The 24,288-nt window shown below is 41.5% G+C and overlaps 1 pseudogene; it reads right to left on the reverse strand.

Annotated features, from left to right (window-relative positions):
• Positions 1 to 1,608: 1,608 nt before the first annotated feature.
• LOC126008588 (Y-box-binding protein 2-like) overlaps positions 1,609 to 24,288 on the reverse strand; it is a 67,674-nt pseudogene continuing 44,994 nt past the window's right edge.

A 24,288-nucleotide genomic window follows, 5' to 3' on the forward strand; every position in this document is an offset into this window, starting at 1 on the left:
TACAGGACATAAGGTGTGTCTGCCTTGTGCGTGCTAGCCTAGGACAGACCTCAGTTCAATCCTACAGCATCACATATGGTCCCCAACACAGGAGCAATTTCTGGCATATAGCTAGAAGTAACCCCTGAATGTCACCAGGTGTGGGCTCCCCCCCCCAAAAAAAAATGTTAAGAACTCAGATCTGGTACCTGAAAGGACTTTGTCTGACACACATTCCAGAAACTCTGAGAAAGAGAGTAAAGATATATTTGGTACAATGGAAAAGAAAACTGAGTTAGGACTGGAGAGAAAGTACAGGGGCTAAGGTGCATGCCTTGCAACAGTCAATCCCTGGTCCTCTTAGCACCACCAAGAATGACCCTTAATCACAAGAGATAGGAGTAAGTCTTGAGCATTGCTGGCTATGATCTCAAACCCCCTTTCAAATAAAAAAATACTTTACCTACATTTATGAAGTGTCCATATAGAGGTAATATGGGTCTTCATCCTGAGTCCCCGCAAAAGGAACATTACATGAGGAGAGGACCAGTATCATGGGTCAATGGGGGTGGTCTATTAGACTGAGGGAGGGAAGTAGAGTGTGAGGGGGGTGGTCAAGGGAGACAAACACAATCTGTTTGGGGCACTAATAGAAGTGAATCTAGGAACAGAAAGGTAAATTGTCACTGTTGACCACAATGGACCTCAAAGAATGCTGGCCACAAAGTGGGCAAATGACATGTAGAAACTGTGTGTATAAAGCTGAAAAAGCAAAAGGTTAGCATCTGGATCTGAGGACCCTCCCAGATCCTATGTGTCATGCCCTCCAATTCTCTGAGGACAGATTTATGTCTTTTTCCAAACAAATGGGATGCCCGTTTAGCAAAAAGGAGTTTCGACAAATACTGATCAGCGACAGTGTGGGAATAAATATTTATAGTCTGGGCTTGCAGAACAGTGCATTCACGTTCCTTAGAGAGCCCAGAGCCAGGCCTGTGCCAGTGAAAATTAATTTACACAAGAATTTCTTTTCAGTTTATTAGAAACATGTGCCTGAACTTTCTTCTGGGAGCCCTGACAGATCACAAACTCTGTCAAACTTACAAAAATTAGCTGCAGCAGAAAGACCAAAATGAAAATGCTTTCCCATTAATCAACATTTTGTGATGTTGGAGTCAGATTGAAAAGATCCTCCCTTACCAACCCAAGAACAGGCCCTCACCTCCCTACTGTGTCTGCTGTGTTGGACACATTGTTTTATACTTTCAGCCTATTTATTCAGCCATTTATTGTGTGAATCATGATTTTATAGTAACACTGTTCTCAGCTCAGGATTGGACAGTTGGAGCAATGGTGACTAGCATTGATTGTACCCTTTCTCTAAGCTAGGCAGAGCACTGCCTTTTCAAATCTAATCTCACATTCCATTATCTCTATCATCTTGCATAATGAGATCTATCAAGTTCAATCCTTTCTATGAAGAACCAAAGCCTCATAGAAGTAAACTCTTTCATTCATTAATTAATCAGTCAAAAAAATAAGTAATTAACCACTGAAGGGGTTTCCCTAAAAAGGCAAAAAGGATTCAGATTCTTTCAGATTTAAGTCTAAAAGAGGAGACAATGTGATCTAACCGAAGCTGCTCTTACTAACACAACCTAGAGGGAAAATAGAAAAAAAAGTAAGATGGGGGGTGATGACATTTGATAGGAGAGAGGAAAGGGCAAGGGTCACTGTAGACAGGGAAGGCAGTGAAGGTGTGCTTACTGGTTAGCATAGAAAGGACTTGGCTTTTAGGAGGATATGAAACAGAATATGAAACAGATCTTTGCCAATGCATAGTGATAGTGAGCAAAGACTTAGAAGCAGAAATCAAACATATTTTAGAATGGGTTGGGGCTGGAGTGATAGCATGGAGGTAGAGCATTTGCTTTGCATGCAGAAGGACGGTGATTGAATCCTGGCATCCCATATGGTCTCCCGAGCCTGCCAGGAGCGATTTCTGAGCGTAGAGCCAGGAGTAACCTCTGAGAACCTCTGAGCGCTGCCGGGTGTGACCCAAAAAAAATAAAAACAAAAAGAAAAGAAATGGTACAGCATGACAAGAGGTGCAGATGTTTTTTAATGTGGAAATTCTTTAGCATAAGTTTTTAGGAAGGAAGCATAAGTACAGGAGTCTAGGAGAAACAATCCTAGATTATTATTAGGGAGTAATAATCAGGAGTTTAGAAAAAAGGAAGAATGAGTGAGAATGTGGGCATAGAGGAGGGGAAGAGAGTTGCTGACCTATTCAGGTGGGCTCTACTTTGACAGTCATGCTGAGGAATGGCACAGGCACTCACAGATGCACAAAAGCACCCATTCTCTGGAACCTAGATGACACTGGACTTTGGAGATGGAAAGGTATAAGAATAGTTGTTCCTTATTATTTATTTCCTCTTTCCTTTTCACCTAGCCCTTTGATATATAAAAGTCGTTCTGTCTTTCACTTTACCCTCCCCTGACCAGGTGAATTTGTACTAGTTTAATAAAGAAAGGTCAACTTGGCTTGGTGCTTAGAGTGAAATTGTGAGGCGAAAGCAAACTGACTCCTCAACTTTCTCTTGACTGGCTTGGTTTGTTAATTCTTTGTGGCTACCCTTCTTCAGACCCATTCACCTGGTGTTGGAAATACAATGCATGAGGTAAAGCAGTAGCTGCAAAGAATTAGTAAACCAAGCCAGTCAGAAGAGAATCATGGAGTCAGTTTACTTCTCACCTTCTTGTCTCACTCTGCATGTCAAGCCAAACTGATCTTTATCTATTAAACCAGTACAAACTCACCAGAAGAGGGAAGGGTGGAGTGTACCTCTCAGTACCTATCCAGGTGGACTTTTACAAGTCAAAGGGCTTAGTGAAGAGCAAAAGGAAATTGGGGGAATGCTTTTGTTTTGGGTAAAGGCAGGGTGTGACCTAACAATTTTATCCTTTCTGTTTGAAAAAATAATTTTGAAAAGGGCTTAAATAAGTTTTGTTTTGTTGCCACTAGATGTAAAGTAAATCCCTAGAGTGACCGTTAATTTTCAAAGGCTCAGTAAAAGTTGGGGAAATAAAAGGGAAAAAAAAACTTTTAACAGAAAGTAAGGTGGTGAGCTGTAAAAAGCATCCTAGGTTAGATTGTGCATATATCATTCCATAAACAATCAGCATTTTCCATATCCTTGTCTTATACATATCACATTTTTTTTTGGTCTTTTTTTTCAGTCCACACCCGTTTGATGATTAGGGGTTACTTCTGGCTAAGCGCTCAGAAATTGCCCCTGGCTTGGGGGGACCATATGGGACTCCAGGGGATCGAACCGCAGTCCTTTCTTGGCTAGCGCTTGCAAGGCAGACACCTTACCTCTAGCGCCACCTCGCCGGCCTCATATCACAATTTTTCATATGCTTCTCTGTACATAAACTTTATAACCTTTATGAAGATATACTTAATTTAAAATTTCTTAGACAGTCTTACACCAAGCACTGTAATATGAGTCTGTAGCATCCAAGTTCCTTTACCATAAACTTCTCTAAACATAATAATAAAAACATTTTGCATATATATGTGGTTTGAAAATAAGTTTGCTAGAACATTTTTATAATGAGCAATATAATAAGAGTCTATAGTATCCAAGTTCCTTTTCCATCAACTTCTGTGGACAAAGACATTAGAACATTTCTGTAGACATAATTTGAGAATAAGTTGCTAAATAGTATACATAATCAAGAATTACAGCAAAATGGAATGAAAACATGAATGGAAAGCATTCACTAAAATAACTGAGAACCATTAAAAATCTAACAACAGTATGCATTTCCCCTGAACTGTACAAACTAATATTACATCACTAGAGTTGGATACAAAATTTGCTGTTTGCAGTGGGGCATAGAACAAAATAATATCTATTAAGATCTATACAGGTAGTGGGGCCGGGCGGTGGCGCTAAAGGTAAGGTGCCTGCCTTGCCTGCGCTAGCCTCGGACGGACCGCGGTTCGATTCCCCCGGTGTCCCATATGGTCCCCCAAGCCAGGAGCGACTTCTGAGCGCATAGCCAGGAGTAACCCCTGAGCGTTACCGGGTGTGGCCCAAAAACCAAAAAAAAAAAAAAAAAAAAAAAAGATCTATACAGGTAGAACAAACAGCTTTACCAGCAATATAGTGACTGATGAAAATAGGGTCAAGAGAGTAACCTAGATGAAAATTGCAAGAGAGAACTTTCTCCTCAGTTGGGCTTTGACTGGACTTGTTTTCATCTTCACCTTCTGTCATAGGCTGCTGAGATTGTTTGAAATGGAAAAGCCTTCAGTACCTGGGCCGGAATCTGGGTGAGGGGACCCGCTCATCTCCCTGCAGTTGATTCCCCCTCCAAAGAAGCTTTCTTTTTGGCTTCTACCCCATCAGAGACCTCAATAAACTGCTGCATGTTGGGGGGGGGGAGCTGAGGTATTCGCACCAAGAACCTTTGGTAGAAGAAAGGTGGTGGGAATCAACCTCTGGGAAGCTGCTCAGAATCTTCAGCTCTCTCCCCTTAACTGCCTCTTTCTGTCCTGCCTGAGAGATCCTCTGCTACCATGAGGGGTGGGGCAGCTAAGTGACCAGACCAAGCAACAGAAAGCCGTTCAGAATGGAGGCCATGTGCACTGATGTTCCAGTGAAGGGCACTTTATACTCTGTCCAGCTCAAGGTGGACATGATGGTGATAATCCACTAGAAGGTCAAGTCTCTCACCATCATTAGGGTCTTCTTGGGTGCTTGGGTCACTGAGCACCAGTTGTAAAATCATTCCACGTTATGATTTCATAATGAAATCACCCAATGCATCATATTTCCAACTCCAAATGAATGGGTCTGAATCAGGACAGCAGTGAAGAATTAATAAACCAAGCCAGTCAGGAGAGAATCATAAAGTCAGTTTGCTTCTTGTCTCATGGTCTCTCCACTCACCAAACCACACTGATCTTTCTTTATTAAACCAGTACCATTTCCCCAGGTGGGGGAGGGTTGATTGAGATCCAGGTGGACTTTTACATATCAAAGGGCTAAGTGAAAAGAGGTAATTGGGGGAATACCTTTATTTTGGGTAATAGCCAGGTGTCATCTAACACTAGGAAGTTCAGGAGAGACATCTGGAATGGAAATACAGATGGAAAATCACTAGCTGGTTAGTGAAGGCATGGGAATGGATCAAGCTACTTGACAAGTGTGAGGGAAGAAGTGGGCCTCCGATAGCAGCTGGGGGACTTCACTATGTAAGGGGGTAGAAGAACAGGATAGTGAAAGGATTGGTCTGAGGAGTGAGAAAAAAAGCGGGGGAGAGAGAGGCTATGGTCAAAACACCTGACAGTACTTTCTTTAGGTAAGATTTCTCAGCTGAGAAAATATTTTAGCTGTGCTCACTGGATGGAGCACAACTGGTTCTTGGCGACTTGGCCAGAATCTTTTCTATGGACTCTAGGGAATTGTGAACTTTTTTCTAAAGAGGAAGTCAGCTATATGAAATATAGTTAAGTGGATTAAATCTCTACATTGTTAAAGAGACAAAAAGGAAAACTGCTGATGAGAAGCAGAGGCTAAGGAAAGGTATGATGGGATGGACATGAATGTTTTAAATCATATTAGAAGAAAACCAGTGGACAGACAGACAGACAAGACCTGGAGGTATATAAATCAAGAAGTGAACAAGATTATCTACGAATAGAAAAATACAGAGCCCTCTGAATATTAAAAAAAACAGGCTAAGTGATGCTAGATAGGTCTAGTATTATCTATTATATAGCTGCAGCATTATCTAAGTTATATCCACATATACACAGCTTCACCAAACTATGCAGAGATTGAAAAACTAGAGGTATCTCACTGGTGGAGGGTTTGGACTAAAACATTTGAGAGTCTGATTACTGGCTGTTCAAACAATCAGGATGACCCCCAATGAGCTGCAACTTCTGGTGTTCAAACCTTTGTTTTTGTTTTGTTTTGTTTTGTTTTTGGGTCGCACCCAGCAGCGCTCAGGGATTACTCCTGGCTCTATGCTCAGAAATCGCTTTTGGCAGGCTCAGGGGACCATATAGGATGCTGGGATTCTAACTACCGACCTTCTGCATGCAAGGCAAACACCTTACCTCCATGCTATCTCTCCGGCCCCATCAAAACTTTGTTAAGACCAACTCAATATAGAAACAAGTTTGAAGAGAAGGCCATGGCAGTGTCAGTTAGGAGACAGGCTGCATCAAAAAACCATTGCCACTCTGTCCTTGATCATCTGTGTGGCTCATGCTACAGTAAGACAAGAGCTCTATCTTAAGGAATCTGGAACTCTCATGGAAAGGCCCCAATGAGAGCAACAGACAAATGGCCAAAAACTTACTGCTGATCTTGTGAAGGCCCCTCTGATGTGGTTTATTAACTCCAGAGACAAGTCCAGATGGGAGAGAGACTCACTGGATACTTGACCAAAACTCTAGATTTGACTGATGTTCCTAAATCTCTGACCTACAGAAATGATGACAATTCTGACAGGTGATTGTGGTTTTGGACTAGTATGTTTTGAGGTGACTCATCATGCAATAATATATTATGAATGTAGGCTCACTATGATCAGATCCAAAGCAGGTTCTATGTTCTATGTCAATGTTTGTCAAACTTCTCCACCCTGTCTCCTTCTGATATACTATACACACCACACATATAATCATCCATCTATAAGCTCCACACAAACATACACCACACATGCATACTATATTAATATACATAACTCATATACACATCACAGTCTTTCTACACACAAATACCACACACGGCAATATATATACACTACATAAATACACAACATATATACAAATAAATACACTAAACACACTACACAAACACATATCACATATCTACACATATGCCATACCACACAAACACACCACACTTATATACCCATTGTTGTTCCGTTAGCCATATTTATTATGTTAGTGTTACCCAGGACTCTCTTGTGAATCAGTGTGTGTGGTTGCTTTCTCATACCATAGTTTCAGGACATAATTTAGGTGGAAGTGGACTTAAACAGTTTCAAATTGTATAATTAATGACATTCCATTTCCATGACAACTGCTAATTAATCATGTCTGTTAGCATGAACTTTTAGCCTGTGGGAATTTGGCTCCTTGAGGCTCACATGAAAGCATATAACATGAAATTTTCAATTTGAAGGAGAAACAAACATGTGTGGAAGGAAGGGGCTGCCTCCTGGGGATGGGCCACTCTGAGCCCAGCATGGACCCTGCCGTCAGGGCTGCTCTCTCGCACGTGTCTGTATCTCTGCACAGCATGATGCTGGAGAGGATGCACACAGCACACAGCACCATGCAGGAGCACATCTCTAGTCACGGCTGCAAAGGCTTGTGGGGGGTCTGGGACAGCTGAGAAAAGGTCCAGTGAAAAGATTCCATAAAGACTCATTCTCATCCAATGAGGATCTTGTGGTCTCATTTCTGGCCCAGGGAGTGACAGTGACCTCTTTTGTTTTCTTGATGGGTTCTCCCTCTGTCCTCTTAGTGGGGGTAAAGGAGGAAATTTCCTTGAGAGAAGCTGAAGGATTGATTCATACTTGCACTGGCCATTGTGCCAATTTCCAGAAAGAAGCTAAAGTAATTTCCACTCCTACATGTTCTGGTTACTAGCTGGCAGAAAGAGCTTTTTCTGCCCAGTCTGAGCCTGTTCTGAATCTTCACAGGGATTTGATGACAAGATAGGGACTATAGGACGGTAGGAGAAGGCATTTGAACAGATTCAAAGAGATCTCAACTCCAGCTTGACCAAGGCAGCTCAGAGATGATGGTGCTGATGTAGACAAGCCTGGGAGTGAATTGTGGGAGATGGGTAGGAACACTCCTGGGACATGTGAGACAGAGGCCACCAGGCAGCCTACTCTGGCCTGTCTGTGTCAAGAACACTTGTAGCTGAGACTAAAACAGTCATCTCTTGTCTCTCCATTTACAAAGGATAGAGGCATCTGTTGTTGGTAGAGAGCCCAGCAGCTTAGGAATTAGAGCAGAGGTCCATAGAGTAACCCAGAGTCTCTGGGAAGGCTATGTGCATTTTGTTGAGTACATTTGCACCCATGGGTGCTCAGTCTCTTCATGCACTAATCTGCTATCAGTAATGTACACATTAGGAAGCCATTGAAGTCTTCTCTGAAGGGGACTCTGACCACATGTTTCATCTCTGTGATGCAGTCTCCTTTGATAAATCAAAGATCAAAGTGCAATTCTTGCTTAAGTCAAAGAAATCCTGATCTTGCTACTTCAGTGAAAATAGGCTAAGATTTTTTGTTCTTTCAACAAATTTTCCAAGTATGTGTTTTGGAGAAAAAAGAGTTGTTTTCTTTTTTTCCAAAAGATGTTCTAAATACATTAATCTTTTTGTCTTGTAAATTTGGGAACAGTAGCTGTGCCACTATTTTATTATCATGCTGCAGAGAAGAAATGAAGATAGAGTGCTTAAAGAGGTACAGGGTGAAGGAAGGATGCTGCTTTCAGGAAAGGCTCCTGATTTCAGGCAAAGTCTCCCAAGGGTATATGCTAGGTATACCCCTGTGGACAACTCCACACCTGGGCGCTTTCTACCTTGTACTCTGCTTCTTGTCTTCCTGTAAAAAGAAGTTGGGGGTGTTGTCTTGTTTCGTGGGCATAAAGGGCTTAAAGAATTTGAGCAATGTGCACCATTTCTCACAGTGGGGAAGCAACATGCTAAGATTTTGTTTCAGATCTCTTAAACCTCTGTTTTCAGCCAACCAGCTTAAGAGAAGGAGAGGTAGTGTCATGTGAAGTCAGTCTCCAGCTCGAGGTCTGAGTGTCAATGGGAGTGAGTCCCCAGGTACATTTTCAAGTCTGTGGAACTGTAAGTGGCCCTGCCATACTGGAAGACAAATGTGCACCATGGGCTTTTTGCAACCACATCCTTTTTGCATGATTTATCAACCCAAGAAGGAGGACAAAAACAAAACATGGGAGCTAGGGCTTCCTGCAGAGAAAAGGGACCATTCCCGGCTGAGTTGTTTATTTTTCAGGAGGGCAGATGGAATTCCTCTCCCAGTCTCTGAATTCCTCCTCTGTGCTGTCACAAAAGAGGGAGTCTTGTAAACTTAAGAGAGGTCTCCAGCATGCTCTGCCCCAGCCCTCTCCACATGTCTGTTAATTTGACAGCAAAGGTCATAGCCTCTAGCCAACCTTTGCAGTAACTTGAGAGTCTGAGTTTCTTCCAGCCCACCTACTTTTTCTCATTCATTCATTTGTTCATATTTAAAGAATATCCAGTGTCTCTGCTTAGAAATGTGCACCATGTACCTTTATTCATCCACATGTTCTTTTGTAGGGGTAATTATTTCATTTTCACACACATGTAGAGTAGGAAAATGAGACAGCAAGGGCTCAAATAGTTTGGTCAAGACTAAATAGAGGATTGATCCCACTCTACATGGGTGCCATAGAAAAGGCTATCATCAGGAAGACAAGACAGCCTGACTCCAAGAAAGTGGACAGAAAAGGTTGGAAGTATAGAGGAGGTGGGGGCATCTGCCAGGAAGGACAGTGGAGAGGGGTGGTGGTGGTGGAGAGATAGTGGGGAGAGAAAATTTCTGGAAAGAGGTTTAGGTTATGACCTAAGAGTAATTTCAGCCTTGAAATGAAAGCTTCAGTCTGACCAGGGAATGGTAGTGAATGTGGTAGCTACAGTGATGCAAGAATAGTTCAGGAGTGAGGGGCAGCTATGGCAGATACAGCAGCAATGATAAAAAACAATAACAGGAATAACAATTTTAATGCATTCTTTAATATGCCCAGCACTGAGGCCAAGATTTAGAGCTTTTAATTAGCAAGTCAGTTTGATAACTGAAATCTAATCTTTTTTTGGGGGGGGGTGGGCACAGCTGGAAATGCTCAGGGTATACTTCTGGCTCTGCACTCAGGAATTACTTCTGGTGGTGATTGGGTGGACCATAATGGGATGCCCAGGATTGAAACCAGGTTGACTGCATACAAAGTAAATACTCTACAAGGTGTAGTATTGCTCCAGCACCACCCCCTTTTTTCCAGTAGGAGCCAGTGTGTGTGTGTGTGTGTGTGTGTGTGTGTGTGTGTGTGTGTGTGTGTGTGTGTGATATGCTTAGCTATAGGATTCGGGTTTTTGTTCCTGTCAGCCACATGCTCTAGCCACTAATTGGAACTTTTATTCATTTAATTAATTGGTTTGGGGTTCACAATGGCAGTGCTCAGGGTTACTCCTGGTTCTGAACTCAGGAATCAATTCTGCTGATACTCAGAGCACCATGTGGTGCCAGGTATTGCACCTGAGTCAGTTGTGTGCAAATTATGCTTCCTACCTGCTGTCCTATCACTCCAGATCTCTAATTGGAGCTTTTAAAGGCATTGTTCATGTTGGTTGCAATGCATGTGACATCAAGTTAGAATGTCAGGGATCTGAAAGGCAGTTCTTACTATTCCCAGTATGCATAGAAAAAGCAGAGGATCTGAGATGTGAAATATGATGCATACTTTAGTGGTTTGGATGGAGCTGGTTGTGAATTTGGATTTTTCTCAATTTCCCACTATATCTTGTTACCATTTTTCAACTTCAAATCTTTCTAGCATATGTTTCACTGAAACCTCCTTTAATATACACAGCATAACATCACCAAGCCTTTTTTTATTTTTCATTAGATCTATCTCTGAGAATATATGCCAGGTGTGTGGTATGGATTCAGTGATAGGGACAGACCTAGAAACTGTCTCAAGTCTTCATTTTGTTGACCCTAGTACTCTGCTTCTCTCTATTTCCCTAGAGATACTTTTAGAGATTATTAAGTTTTATGAGAGTGATTCCTTTTATTTTATAGCCCCATAAATAACTCTGTCTGTTTTGTCCTCAGAGCTGTTGTTTTATTTCAGATCCACCTTGGGATTTTTGTTTTCTATCATCACTTAAAGCCAGTTGTTTGTAATTCTATTTCCATAAGCTCCACACACCCAAACTAGCACTTTCCTATTTTCTAGAATTTAGGGTTGGGCAGAATAAAGATTGTCCAAGGCAACCAAGGACTGTGTTTGAAATTAAGTAAGCTATAAGTTGTGCCCAAAGAAGAAGAAAAGGACATGAGAAATGGACAAGAAAAAGGACATGAGAAACTCCTTGGTTCAGCTTTCCAGAAAATGTGTTGGTGTCTGTCACTGGACAAAACATGTCAGGGAGAGGCAGGGCATTGCCACATATGGACAGATCTTGAAAAGGACACTAAGCATTTGAAGAAACTTACGTAGGTTCATACAAATGCATGAAATGGGGGTGGAAACTGAAGATTCAAACATTTTTTAACACCTAGTTTCCTGCCATCTCATGCAACCTAGTGACAAACACGCCTTCAACTAACCTTTGGTTTACTGGAACTTTCACCTCTCATGCAAGATAGCTAAAGAGATTCTTAATCTGGGCCTATATATGTATATTTAATGAGGCCTGCCTCCACCTTCTAAGTCTTTCAGGTATTATGAGGCCACTCTGAGTCCCTGAAAATTGTAAGTTTCTTTTTCTTTTTCTTTCTTTCTTTCTTTCTTTCTTTCTTTCTTTCTTTCTTTCTTTCTTTCTTTCTTTCTTATCTTTTTCTTTCTTTCTTTCTTTTCTTTCTTTCTTTCTTTCTTTCTTTCTTTCTTTTCTTTCTTTCTTTCTTTCTTTCTTTCTTTCTTTCTTTCTTCTTTCTTTCTCTTTCTTTCTTTCTTTCTTTCTTTCTCTTTCTTTCTTTCTTTCTTTCTTTCTTTCTTTCTTTCTTTCTTTCTTTCTTTCTTTCTTTCTTTCTTTCTTTCTTTCTTTCTTTCTTTCTTTCTTTCTTTCTTTCTTTCTTTCTTTCTTTCTTTCTTTCTTTCTTTTTTCTTCTCTTTCTTTCTTTCTTTTCTTTCTTTCTTTCTTTCTTTCTTTTCTTCTTCCTTTCTTCCCTTCTTTCTCTTTTCCTCCCCTTTCTGCTCCCTCCCTCCTTTTTCCCACATTTTCATTTTCATATTAATTATTTCTCATTCATTTGTTCACTCATTCTAATATATGTCAGGTTTTAAGTAATCTGGACTTTGACATTAAAATAAACTTCTCTCAAGACCATCTATGTGTGCCGAGGCTCTTTGCCTTTCTTTCCTCTCTAATTAAGTCTCCTATGAGTTCTATTGAGGGTAATGAGAGTTCTATCTCAACAGTTAAGGTTTGAGCACCAATTTTTATTGAATTAATTTTAGAGATAAATCAGTCCTGTGTACATTTTGCCTCTGGCTCCACTCCAGCTGTGTAATGCAGCTGTGTTTTGTGACTTCCCATAGTTCACACCACCTCCAAAAGATATCTGTAAGACAGTTCATTGCACTGAAGACTGAGAATAACAGTGAGCGATAGTATGATCCTGAGAGACACAGATGTAAATTATCCAGCTCCCCAGGAACCTGGGTTCTTTCTATTTCCTGCTACTTTTCTTGTGTGTGTGTGTGTGTGTGTGTGTGTGTGTGTGTGTGTGTGTGTGTCTTCCTTTTTCATTTTTTCTTCTCTTCCCAAAATTCTAGTTTATTGTGTTGACCACATAATGTGAGTCTAATAGTTGCTTGATCACCTAATCATTAATTTATTCAATGTGTATTAAGTAATATCCACTAGGAGGGTTCATGTCAGACACTGTTAATATGCGTTAATATTGTGTTAATACAATAATTAATGAATTCATAGAAAAATGAATGTAATATAGATCTTGATACAATATGTTGATCTTTTATTGGAGATCAAAGTTGAGTACCAACCAGAATACAAGACGCAGAAACAGGAAGCTGTAGGAGACCGGGAGGACAGCACTCGGGAAGATCTAGATTCTTCCAGAGGGGCAAGGACAAAGGTCAACCTGGATGAAACAAAGAGGTTCAGAACACAGGGGAAACCAAGGGATAGTAGGAAAATCCTGAGAATATAAAGTGCATATTCTTCTCCAAAGAAGAGAATACGGTACAGAAGTCCCTGTGTGGATATGAGTCCCTCCAAACTCTGATTCCTGTTAGGCTGGGCCAGAGCAGCATGAAAAAGAAAGCAAGCAAACTTCTTACTGGGCAATGTGATTTAGTGTGATCGGACTCGGTTAAGAATGATGGGTAGGGCCCGGAGAGATAGCACAGCGGTGTTTGCCTTGCAAGCAGCCGATCTAGGACCAAAGGTGGTTGGTTCGAATCCCGGTGTCCCATATGGTCCCCCGTGCCTGCCAGGAGCTATTTCTGAGCAGACAGCCAGGAGTAACCCCTGAGCATCATCGGTGTGACCCAAAAACCAAAAACCAAAAAAAAAAAAAAAATGATGGGTAGTGGTTTTATTCTCATTGCTTTGTGGGAAAGTTTGTAAAAAGCACTTGGTAAGTATGAGGTGTTCACTGTAGTGGCTCACAGAGGAACATTGAAAAGCAGGACTGCCAATGGGGTATTTGAGTTTGTCAAAAGACATAATGTATCCTGGTGAAAGGATAGAAAGATGTCAAAATTGCACTGGGACCATGAGGTATGGGCTTTAATTCTGATCTTTTACCTTTCTAGTTGGCCAGGATTCCACTCACCCTTTTATTCAATGATCACCAAACTTATCTATCTACATTACATCTAACAACAATAAACACCTAGAAATGCACCAAATTTCGTGGGATCAGTATAAACAGGCTCAAAGGATAAAATAATTTATACAATAATTTAATAATTTTTTAAGTATAGAGAACAGTGATATGGCTCATTCACATTGTTGCAGGGTTAGAGAGCATGGAATAACTCTTAACGTCTCTTTGTTTGAGTTGTCTGAGCATATTTAATTTAAAGCAAATTCTTTTTTTTAAAAGCAAATTCTTGGAGTGCATTTATATTATTTAAACACTGTGACACTGAAAATAGCGAACACTGCTTTGTTCTGACAAACATCATTGCACCGAAGAGTAAGATATAAGACATATGGGTCACATTTCGTGAACAACCATAAACTAGGTTACTTTGATCCTGTCCACTTAATAGGCCCCAGGTGAGTTTTAACTTATTTCTAAGATTATTATTGTTGTTGATGCTGTAATGAATGAGTTATTTTCCAGTTCTATATGGTATGTCTAATATTAGTATAGAGAGGAAAAGCATACCATAAACAAAATATTTATCTCAGTACTAAGTGCCAAATTTCCACTTTAATTCTGTTGGCCTGTGTCCTTGGTTAGAGAACTAAATTGGATTAAAATGTAATATAATTTAATTAGAATCACAGCGGCTCACATATCTTCTGAAAAAAAAAAGAGTGGAGGGCTTTACAAGTTATTAAAACACACCACAGCTCCTCTGCAATGAAAGCCAGTGAATACTGGCATATAAATAGATAATTATAACCCTGAAACAAAAAAGAACATTCCAGACTAGTCACCATGTTCATGTGACTATAACATATGACAAGAAGGGTAGGTAGGTCATTTGTCTTGCATGAGGCAGACCCGGAACCCCCCCCCATTGTTCTCAGGAACCCCATATGGTCTTTAGAGCCCACCAGAAAGAACTAAGTTCTGAGAACAGCTGGGTGTGGGCCCCCAAATCAATAAGCAAATCAACCAAACAGAAAAAATTTAACAAGAATAATAGAATGAGAATAACATTATTGGTCATTCATTTGAAAGAAAACCAAGTAGAGGGGGCCAGAAAGATAGCACAGCGGTAGGGCGATTGCCTTGCACCCAGCCGATCCAGGACGGATGGTGGTTCAAATCTCAGCATCTCATATGGTTCCCTGAGCCTGCCAGGAGCGATTCTGAGCGCAGAGCCAGGAGTAACCCCTGAGTATCGCCGGGTGTGACCCAAAAACCAAAAAGAAAGAAAACCAAGTAGAATCTCTATTTTTGACTGTTATTACTAGTATATTCTTCAACAATTAAAGGATTCTATATGTAAATTAATGAAATCTGAATTAGGCAATCATATAAATAATGCAAGGAACTCCAATACTTATTTTTCTTTTCTTTCTTTTTTCCTTTTTGGCCACACCAAGTGGTGCTCAGGGGCTACTCCTGGCTTCATGTGGTTTTTTTTAGCTGCTTGGGGGATGATGAGGTGTCAGGGCCTGAGTCCGTCATCCTGCAGGCAACACATGTGCTCCATCCCTTTGAACTCTCCCCCCTTTCTCTCTCTCTCTCTCTCTCTCTCTCTCTCTCTCTCTCTCTCTCTCTCTCTCTTCTCTCTCTCTCTCTCTCTCTCTTTCTCTCTCTCTCTTACCCAGTTATACCTAAGGTGATAAACACCAAAACCACAAATGAAATAATAGACATAAATGGTTGCATTAAATTAAAATAAAATATATGATGAGCCAGATCCAAAAGCAAATATTAAATTAAGTGTGTATTTCTGTAAAACAATTTTTTTTTTGGTTTTTGGGCCACACACACCCGGCGGTGCTCAGGGGTCACTCCTGGCTGTCTGCTCAGAAATAGCTCCTGGCAGGCACGGGGAACCATATGGGACACAGGGATTCGAACCAACCACCTTTGGTCCTGGATCGGCTGCTTGCAAGGCAAATGCCGCTGTGCTATCTCTCTGGGCCCTCTGTAAGACAATTTAAGGATTAGAATACAGAATAGTCTTATTAACTGAACATATTTCTTGAAATTTTTAATGGAAAGGTATAGAAGTAAATGTTCAGATAGGAAAATAGAGGAGAAAGTTTAAATTAATCGATAAATATATAAAAAGATGTACACTCTCACGAACAGTCAGGAAAATGCAAAAAAAGTCACCAGATTGCTGTTTGTTCATTCTATGCCACCAGTTTAAATAATCAGCCTCTTTCATCACCCAGCATTCTGAATCTCTTTAATATCTCTGGCTTAATTTCTTCTCTGTAGCATGAGAATTAAATACTAACTCAGCTAGTATTCCTAGATTTTCAAGAAGATGAAATGGTTGAGAATATTCTTTTTTAAAAAGTATTTTTTATTTATTTTTCTCCAAACTTCCCAGCCCTGCTCAGTAATTTATTTTTTAAGAACCATGTTTACAAACATGTTAGTAATTGGGTTTCAACCATAGAATTCACAGACCCCCTTTACCAGGGCAACTTTCCTGCCACTTTAAGGAAAAAAAAATCTTGGGTATTTGGAAAGTTATTTGGAATAGCAAAAATAAAATTTGGGGGGGTGGTTTGGTTTTTGGGCCACACCTGGTGATGTTTAGGAGTTACTCCTGGCTATATGCTCAGAAATTGTCCCTGGCTTGGGGGACCATATGGGATGCTGGGGGATCAAACTGCCGTCCATCAGAGCCAGAGTTGTGACACAGGGCGTAAGGCCTTGCACATACTAGCCTAGGACAGATTGAGTTTTGAAAAAAAATTTTTTTAATAAAATCTATATTTTACACCATAATTACAAGCATGATTGTAGCTGGGTTTCAGTCATAAACAATACACCCCCCTTCACCAGTGCAACATTCCCACCACCAATCCCCCCCCACTCCTTCCCAAATCCTACCTGTATTAAAGACAGGCATTCTACTTCTCTCACTCATCAAGATTGTCATAACAGTTGTTAGTATGGTTATTTCCCTAACTGCACTCACCATTCTTTGTGGTAAGCTTCATATTGTGAACTGGTCCTTCTGGCGCTCATCTCTATTGTCTCTGGACATTATTACAATACTGTCCTTAATTTTTCTTAAAATCCATAGATGAGTGTCTATTCTGTGTCTATCTCTCTCTGACTTATTTCACTCAGCATAATAGATTCCATGTACATCTACATATAGGAGAATTTCATGACTTCATCTCTCCTGACGGCTGCATAATATTCCATTGTATGTATGTACCACAGTTTCTTCTAGCTATTCATCTGGTGAAGGGCATCTTGGTTGTTTCCAGAGTCTGGCTATTGTAAATAGCACTTCAATGAATATTGGTATGAAGAAGGCATTTTTTAATTGTATTTTTGTGTTCTTAGGGTATATCCCTAAGAGTGGTATAGCTGGATCATATGGGAGCTCAATTTCTAGTTTTTTGAGAAATCTTCATATTATTTTCCATAAAGGCTTGACTAGTTGGTTTTCCCATCAGCAATGAATAAGAATTCCTTTCTCGCCAGCACTGATTATTTTTATTCTTTGTGATGTGTGAGTCTCTGTGGCGTGAGATAGAACAGCAAAAAATTTTAACTTACATTCACTAAAATAGCAAGATTAAGACCCTCTGAATCCTGAAATAGTGACTTCCTGCAGAAAAAGACAGAAGCACCTATTGCTCGGTAAAGTTGGATTGGGTCTACTAAGACCCAGGGAGTCTGACACCCTAGAGTTCTGGGCTCCAGAACTTTCCCATGCATTTGGCTTCCATGATGGGCTTTTCTGAGGAATTTGGAAACTAGAGGAAAGGAACACCATTGGGTCAGTGAGCTGGATTCCAGCAGGGAAGCTTCAGGCAGGGAAGAGTGAGTTTTGTGTAAGACATGAACAGGAACAAAGCAATTTGGTGAGCTCAGAACTGTCAGGGTGATGGCCCAGAGGGAGCTGAGAGTATAGGCTTTGTTTTCCCACTCTTCCTCGGGGAAGTTTGATCCTTCACAGCTGTTCACACAGAGCTTGGGAAAATGGACATTTGGAGTGAATGAAGAATTGATGCTCTCAATGAATGCTCCAGAGCTTCCACAAGTTTTTGAAAAGACATTCTTTGCAGAGTAGGAAAGGGAAGTGAATAAGGCTCATCATGTGGAAGATAATGGAAGGCAGGTATTCAGGGATGGAAGGGCCTGGGAGCTCAAGGAAGCCCTAGCATTTTTATTCATATTTTGATTCTTTGCCACTGCTCAACACATTCAGAGAGGAAATAAAAAGAGAGAGCAGAAAAAAATTATCTTTGTGATTTTCTAGAATAAGTTTTATTGCAGTTAAAAAATACAATCAGGGGAGGAGGGCGGGCAGACATCTGGCCTCTGGTTTCCTCTTTGATTCTGGAGACCAGCTCTTGCCAGGTATGGGGTTTGGGGAGGCCCCATACCGGAGCCCTTCTCCCTGGCCTGGGAAGTGCTGGGAAGCTTGGCAGGCCCCCAGCCATCCTTGTCTTTTTCCCCTGACTCCAGGCCTTCCCTGGGTGCCAGCTCAGATGGCCAGAAGTGGGTTCAGGTGGACTCTTAGTGGTTCTCAGGCTTCCCCTCTACCTCTCCCTACACTAATGGAAATGCGCTTTGGGAGGAGGGTGGGCTGTTTTAGTACTGGTTTATATTGGGACAGTCACTGGAATTTTTTTCTCCTTGTTTTCCTATTGATAGTATTGTATGCATATATTTTATATATCCATATTATCCATCTTGTATTGTAACCTTGATACTGCTCTACAAATCTCATTTCTAATATTTTACTGCCTCAGTCCCAACCCTTATTTCCCCCCATCTTCCCATGTAGGTGCAGCTCATGACATGAAGCTCACCACATAGAGTGATAAGTGCAGTTAGAGAAATAACTACACTGAAAACTATCATAACAATGTGAATGAATGAGGAGAAAAGAAAGCCTGTCTCGAGTACAGGTGTGGGTGGGGTTTGGAGTAGATAGATCTGGGAAATTGGTGGTGGGAATGTTGCACTGGTGAAGGGGGGTGTTCTTTACATGACTGTAATCATACAACTACAATTATATTTGTAATCACGGTGTTTAAATAAAGATAATTTATAAAAAAATAAAAAATAAAATAAATAAAAAATCCAATAAGGGAGAAGAGCCACTCCTAGCTTTGACACTTAATAGCATGTGGTGATTTCTGCACGATTGCAGTCCTGTGGCTGCCTCCCTAGAAGCTCAGGCTGCTGTCTGGAAGAGAACAGTGTGTGTGAAGCATGCTCCCAATTTCTTTGCACAGGTGAAGAAATGAAAAATTCTTTCTCATGGGACCAGAGAGGAAGTAAAGAGAATTAGGTATTGTCTTGCATGCAGCTGACTTGGGTCAATCCCTGGCACCACAGAAGTCCCCTTGAGCACCACTTTGGGTGATACCTGAGTGCAGGACTAGGAGAAAGCCCTAGCATAGCTGGGTGTGAATGTGAAAGCAAAACAAAATATTTTCTAGCAACACGAGTTTGTGTTTATATTAGCTTCACATTTACTGGCCAGACTGAGGCTCAGGCAATGAAGGATGAGGGCTTTTTTGTTTGTTTGTTTTTTCTCTTTTGGGTCACACCTGGCAGTGCACTCCTGTTACTCCTGTTATTCCTGGCTCTGCACCCAGAAGTCGTGCCTGGCAGTCTCAGGGACCATATGGGATGCCTGGAATCGAACCACCATTGTCTTGGGTTGGCAGCCTGCAAGGCAAACGCCCTACCCCTGTGCTATCGTTCTGCCAGAGGTGAGGGCTTTTTAATGGCCAGACATCCCAAAGTGGTACATCTACAGAAGCTCTGGAAGGTAACCTGAACCATTCTCATTTAGGGAATAGACATTCCAGCAGCCAGTGAAGCTTAAATTGTAGGATCCTTTCAGATTCTGGTAGTGGCCTAGACATGTACACATTGTCATAGTTTTTCACAATTTGTAGATTAGTCTCTAACTTTCTATATGACTTTACTTTAAATCCTCTCTCCCATTAGGTAAACTCTAGGGTATATGAACCCTGCATCCTCCTCTGCTCAGATTCTCATTTGATTCATACCCATTATGGATAACAAACAGCTTTCTTTCTTTTAGGAGTTAGTTCAACAATGTGCCCCCAGGGCAGATCTGGGAGCAGGAAGCATCACCTATAGGGCAATACATTCATGACAGCTGTAATTTCATTGGCTGCAGTGAAGTCTTGTTTAGTAGGAACCTCCCACCTTTCTATGGTGCAAGGCATGCTGGTAGGTGTCATAAGCCAGGGCAGAAGTTCAAAGCTCTTTCTGGGGGTAGTGGCCAGAAAGCCTTCCCTGGGGAAGTGATGAGAATGTAAAATAGGGAGCTAGAGAAAGAGCTAGTGGATGCTGGGAAAGAGAGACTGAAGGGCAGAAGCAGTATCTTGGGCAAAGACCTGGAGAGATAAGATGCTGACCTTTTCAGGTATCATCACAGCACCTTGATGTTTTCAGCCTCACATTATATTCTTCATGCTGCAATTATCACATGTTATGATTCTTCTCATGGTCCCTAAAAGGTACAAAGAACAGCAAGGCTTCCACCAACGGCCTGTGACTTCCTGCAATTTCCTGCACCAGGAGCCTAGAGTTCTTAGCACACTCTCATTGTTAATCCATTTCCAACTGGCCTGGTCTGTTCAGAGCACCGCAGGATTGTCACTCAGTCCAGTGAAGAGCCCTAGCCACAATGGCAGCAAGCAGGCAGATGGTGCTAGCACAAGTAAACTGTAAGATGAAGTGAAACTCATTAACATGCAGAGCATTTCTCTCTGTTCATAGGTAAGTATGAAATGATTTTGTGGTTATCAGATGCAGTGGTCCTCAAACTATGGCCCACGGGCCACATATTTTATTTGTATCTGTTTTGTTTCTTCATTGCAAAATAAGAAATATGCGGTGTGCATAAGAATTTGTTCATAAGTTTTGTTTTTACTATAGTCAGACCCTCCAATGGTCTGAGGGACAGTGAACTGGCCCCCTGTTTAAAAAGTTTGAGGACCCCTGAAGAGTATATCCATTTGGGAGATTCAGTTTTGACATGATTAGAATTAATATTCTGTGTATACTAATCTTATACTGAAGACAGATTAATTATATTTTTTCTGGTTTTCTGACCCATACTCGGTGGTTCTCAAAGTTTACTCTTGGTTTTTTAGTCAGGAGACTCATCTGGTGGGACTTGGGGGACCATATGTGGTGGCAGAGATAAAAATGGAGTTAACTGCATGCAAGGCAAGCAACCTACCCTCTGTACTATATATCTCTTCAACCTTAAAAATAATTGTTTTTTTTTTTTTTTTTTTGGTTTTGGGTTTTTGGGTCACACCTGGTGGCACTCAAGAGTTACTCCTGACTTTTGCCCTCAAAAGTTGCTCCTAGCAGGCTTGGGGACCATATGGGATGCTGGGATTTGAACCAGGTCAGTTCGGTGTTGGCCCTATGCCTTACCGCTGTGCTATCGCTTTAGCCCTAAGCCTTAAAAGATTTTTAAGTAATTCAGACACAGACACTTAATTTTTTTTTTTTTTTTTTTTTGTTTTTTGGTTTTTGGTTTTTGGATCACACCCAGCTGCGCTAAGGGGTTACTCCTGGCTCTATGCTCAGAAATCGCTCCTGGCAGGCCCAGGGGACCATATGGGATGCTGGAATTTGAACCACCGTCCTTCTGCATGAAAGGCAAACACCCTACCCCCATGCTATCTCTCTGGCTTAAAATATATATATATTTTTAAGACACATATAGTGGTACTGGTCCTTAGGAATCTTGCCACGGTGGTAAGGGAAGGGGCCACTGTGACAATGATAGAGGGAAGTGTTCACTTTGGATGAGGACTGGGTGCTGAAAGGAGGTAAAGTGATATATATCATACTCAAATCAGTTAACTGTATTGTGAACCATAGTGCTTAAAAGGAAAAAAAATTAAAAAGTGCTTACCAGAGAGGCAGGCTGTCGGGGTGGGAGGGAAACTGGGGACATAGATGAAGGGGATTGGTGGAGGGATTCGTGTTAGAACATCATTCACCTGAAACTCAATCATGAATAATTTTGGTTTTTTGTTTGTTTGTTTAGTTTGGTTTGGGGGCCACACCCAGTGATGCTTAGGGGTTACTCCTGGCTATGCACTCAGAAATCGCTCTTGATTTGGGGGACCATATGGGACGCCAGGGCATCAAACCACGGTCCATCCTAGGCTAGTGCACAAGGCAGATGCCTTACCACTGTGTCACTGCTCCAGCCCCAATCATTAATAATTTTGTAACTTTTTTAATTCATGGAATTTCATTAAAAATAAAAAAGAGATGCATATAATGTTCTTGCCACACATTTTTGAAAAAAAATTGTCCTTAAATTTTCAATAAGGACCAGAGAGATAGAAAAGAGGTTAAGATAGCTCCTTAGCATGCAGCCAGTTCAAGTCCCCAACACCACATAGGGTTCTCCACACAACACCAGGAATGAGAGCACAAAACCATAGATAACCCATAAGCACTGCTGCTGAGTATGACCCAACATCCCCCATTGTGCAAAGATTCTATTCTATAGTGGAATAATGTAAGGACATAATCTTAGGGGCTGAGGAGGGAGAATATGGGGTCAGGAAGGTCAGGAGTTCTGCAAGGTTAGGTAGACTCTTGTTACTCTTAGGATTTTGACTTTTTAAAATAAAATTGTTATAGTTGCAACATGGTTACAAAATGCTAACATTTATGGGTTTTGTTGCTGTACTATTGTTTTATTTTGGGGTTACATCTGCCATTACTCAAGGCTTATTCCAGCTTAAGTGCTCAGAGATCTCACCTGGAGGAGTCTTGGGGGACCAAATGTGGTGCTGGGGCTTGACCCTGAAACAGCCACAGACAAGACAAGCACTTTACCCACTGTACTATCTTTCAAGCCCAATATTTATGGTTTTGGTATATAGTGATTGCACTTTCAACACCAAGTGTCCAAGGCCTCTTTCACTGTCCTTGTGTCCCCTCTTACCCATTCTTCACCCCCTCTCTGTCCTTTACTGTTTGGTCTTTGGAGTTTTGTAAGATGTTTGATTTCTTTTTTCTTTTTTCTTTTTTTATTCTTTGAATGAACCAGGGACAGGACCAGAGTTTCTGTGCAAACCTTAGGCTCTTTTTATGACTCTGTAATTCTGTCCACATCAGAGTCAAAATTGGCTACATTTGGATGGTTGCTGTCCAGGCCAAATGACAGACACTGTTCTTAGTGGGTCTAGCAGCTTTTCACCACTTCCTCCCACCCACTCTGAGGGCTGAGTCCTGCTGAGCCCAGGTTTCAACTAGTTGGCCGGGGAAGTGGCAGGCTGGCTCCTGTGGATCTCAATTTGAGTCACTGAGCCATTGGCTTTAGAGTTCACTTTCAGGAATCTGAGCTAGTCAAGGGACATTTATGTTCAGAGGAAAACATGTCCTGCCAGCCTTGGGTATGCCCAGGTGGGAATTACTCAAACATTTCCCAGGAGCACCCTTGGCCCAACCTTACCTGCATGGCATGTTCAACCCCTTGAAGAGGTGTCAGAAGACCCAATGTCTGGATCAACTTAGGTGGCTGGTGTGGGATGGAGGCTGGGTTGGCCTAGGGTAGCACTGTCCATTTGATACTGAACACAGTGCTTATGGTATCTGCAGATGACTACTTGCTCCCTCAAAAACTGGTCTGTGGTGTTCCAGAAGGAAGTGGTCACTTGGCTGTACTTGGAGCTGCTATCCTCACAATGTCCCATTGTGTTGGTGGTGCTCTAATCTCAGTGCAGATACAAGAGTGAAGCAGTGCCAACGGTTTTGGCGTCTCTCAAAAGGCCTTTAAGGGAGGTCTTATCCAGGAAGTACATAGTGTTAGAATGTAGGGCTCCCATTCATGGTACCCTCTTATCAAAGCAAGTTTTTGTTTGTTCATTTTTTAGGCCATACCTCATGGTGCTTAGGAGTTACTCCTGGTTCTGTGCTCAAGAATCACTCTTGGAAGTCCAGGCACACCTGGACTATATGGGAAGCTGAGAATGGAACCTGTGTCAGCTGCATGCAACACAAATGTCCTACCTTTTGTACTATTGCTCTGGCTCCCACAGCAAATTTTTAGGATGTGGGTATTGATCACCACTTCTTTATCAGAGCAGAGTTCAGGATTTGGGTTAGACTTAATCTGGTTATCCTAGTTAGATTTAACCTATTTCTTGGTTGTGAATTTCTAGTGTTTTCATATGGTGGAAAGTGGGAAAGGATTCTTGTAGGTCTTGCTGCTAGGGGCACTAATTTCATTCATGAGGGCTTCACCTCATAGCCAAAGCACCTTCTAAAATGCCTGCTCTCCCAACAAAACCATCACATTAAAAGTGAGAGTGGCAATTTGTGAATAGAGAGCAGGGGACAGAAACTTTTGGTTGCTTGAGATGCTCATTCACTTATATTAAATTGATGGTCAAACATTCTACTTACCACAGTAGTTACAATTCTTTTTTTTGGGGGGGGGCACACCTGGAGGTGCTCAGGGGTTACTCCTGGCTGTCTGCTCAGAAATAGCTCCTGGCAGGCACGGGGGACCATATGGGACATTGGGATTTGAACCAACTACCTTAGGTCCTGGATCGGCTGCTTGCAAGACAAACGCTGCTGTGCTATCTCTCTGGGCCC

This window comes from Suncus etruscus, chromosome 5, assembly GCF_024139225.1.
Source record: "Suncus etruscus isolate mSunEtr1 chromosome 5, mSunEtr1.pri.cur, whole genome shotgun sequence".
Lineage (NCBI taxonomy): Eukaryota > Metazoa > Chordata > Mammalia > Eulipotyphla > Soricidae > Suncus > Suncus etruscus.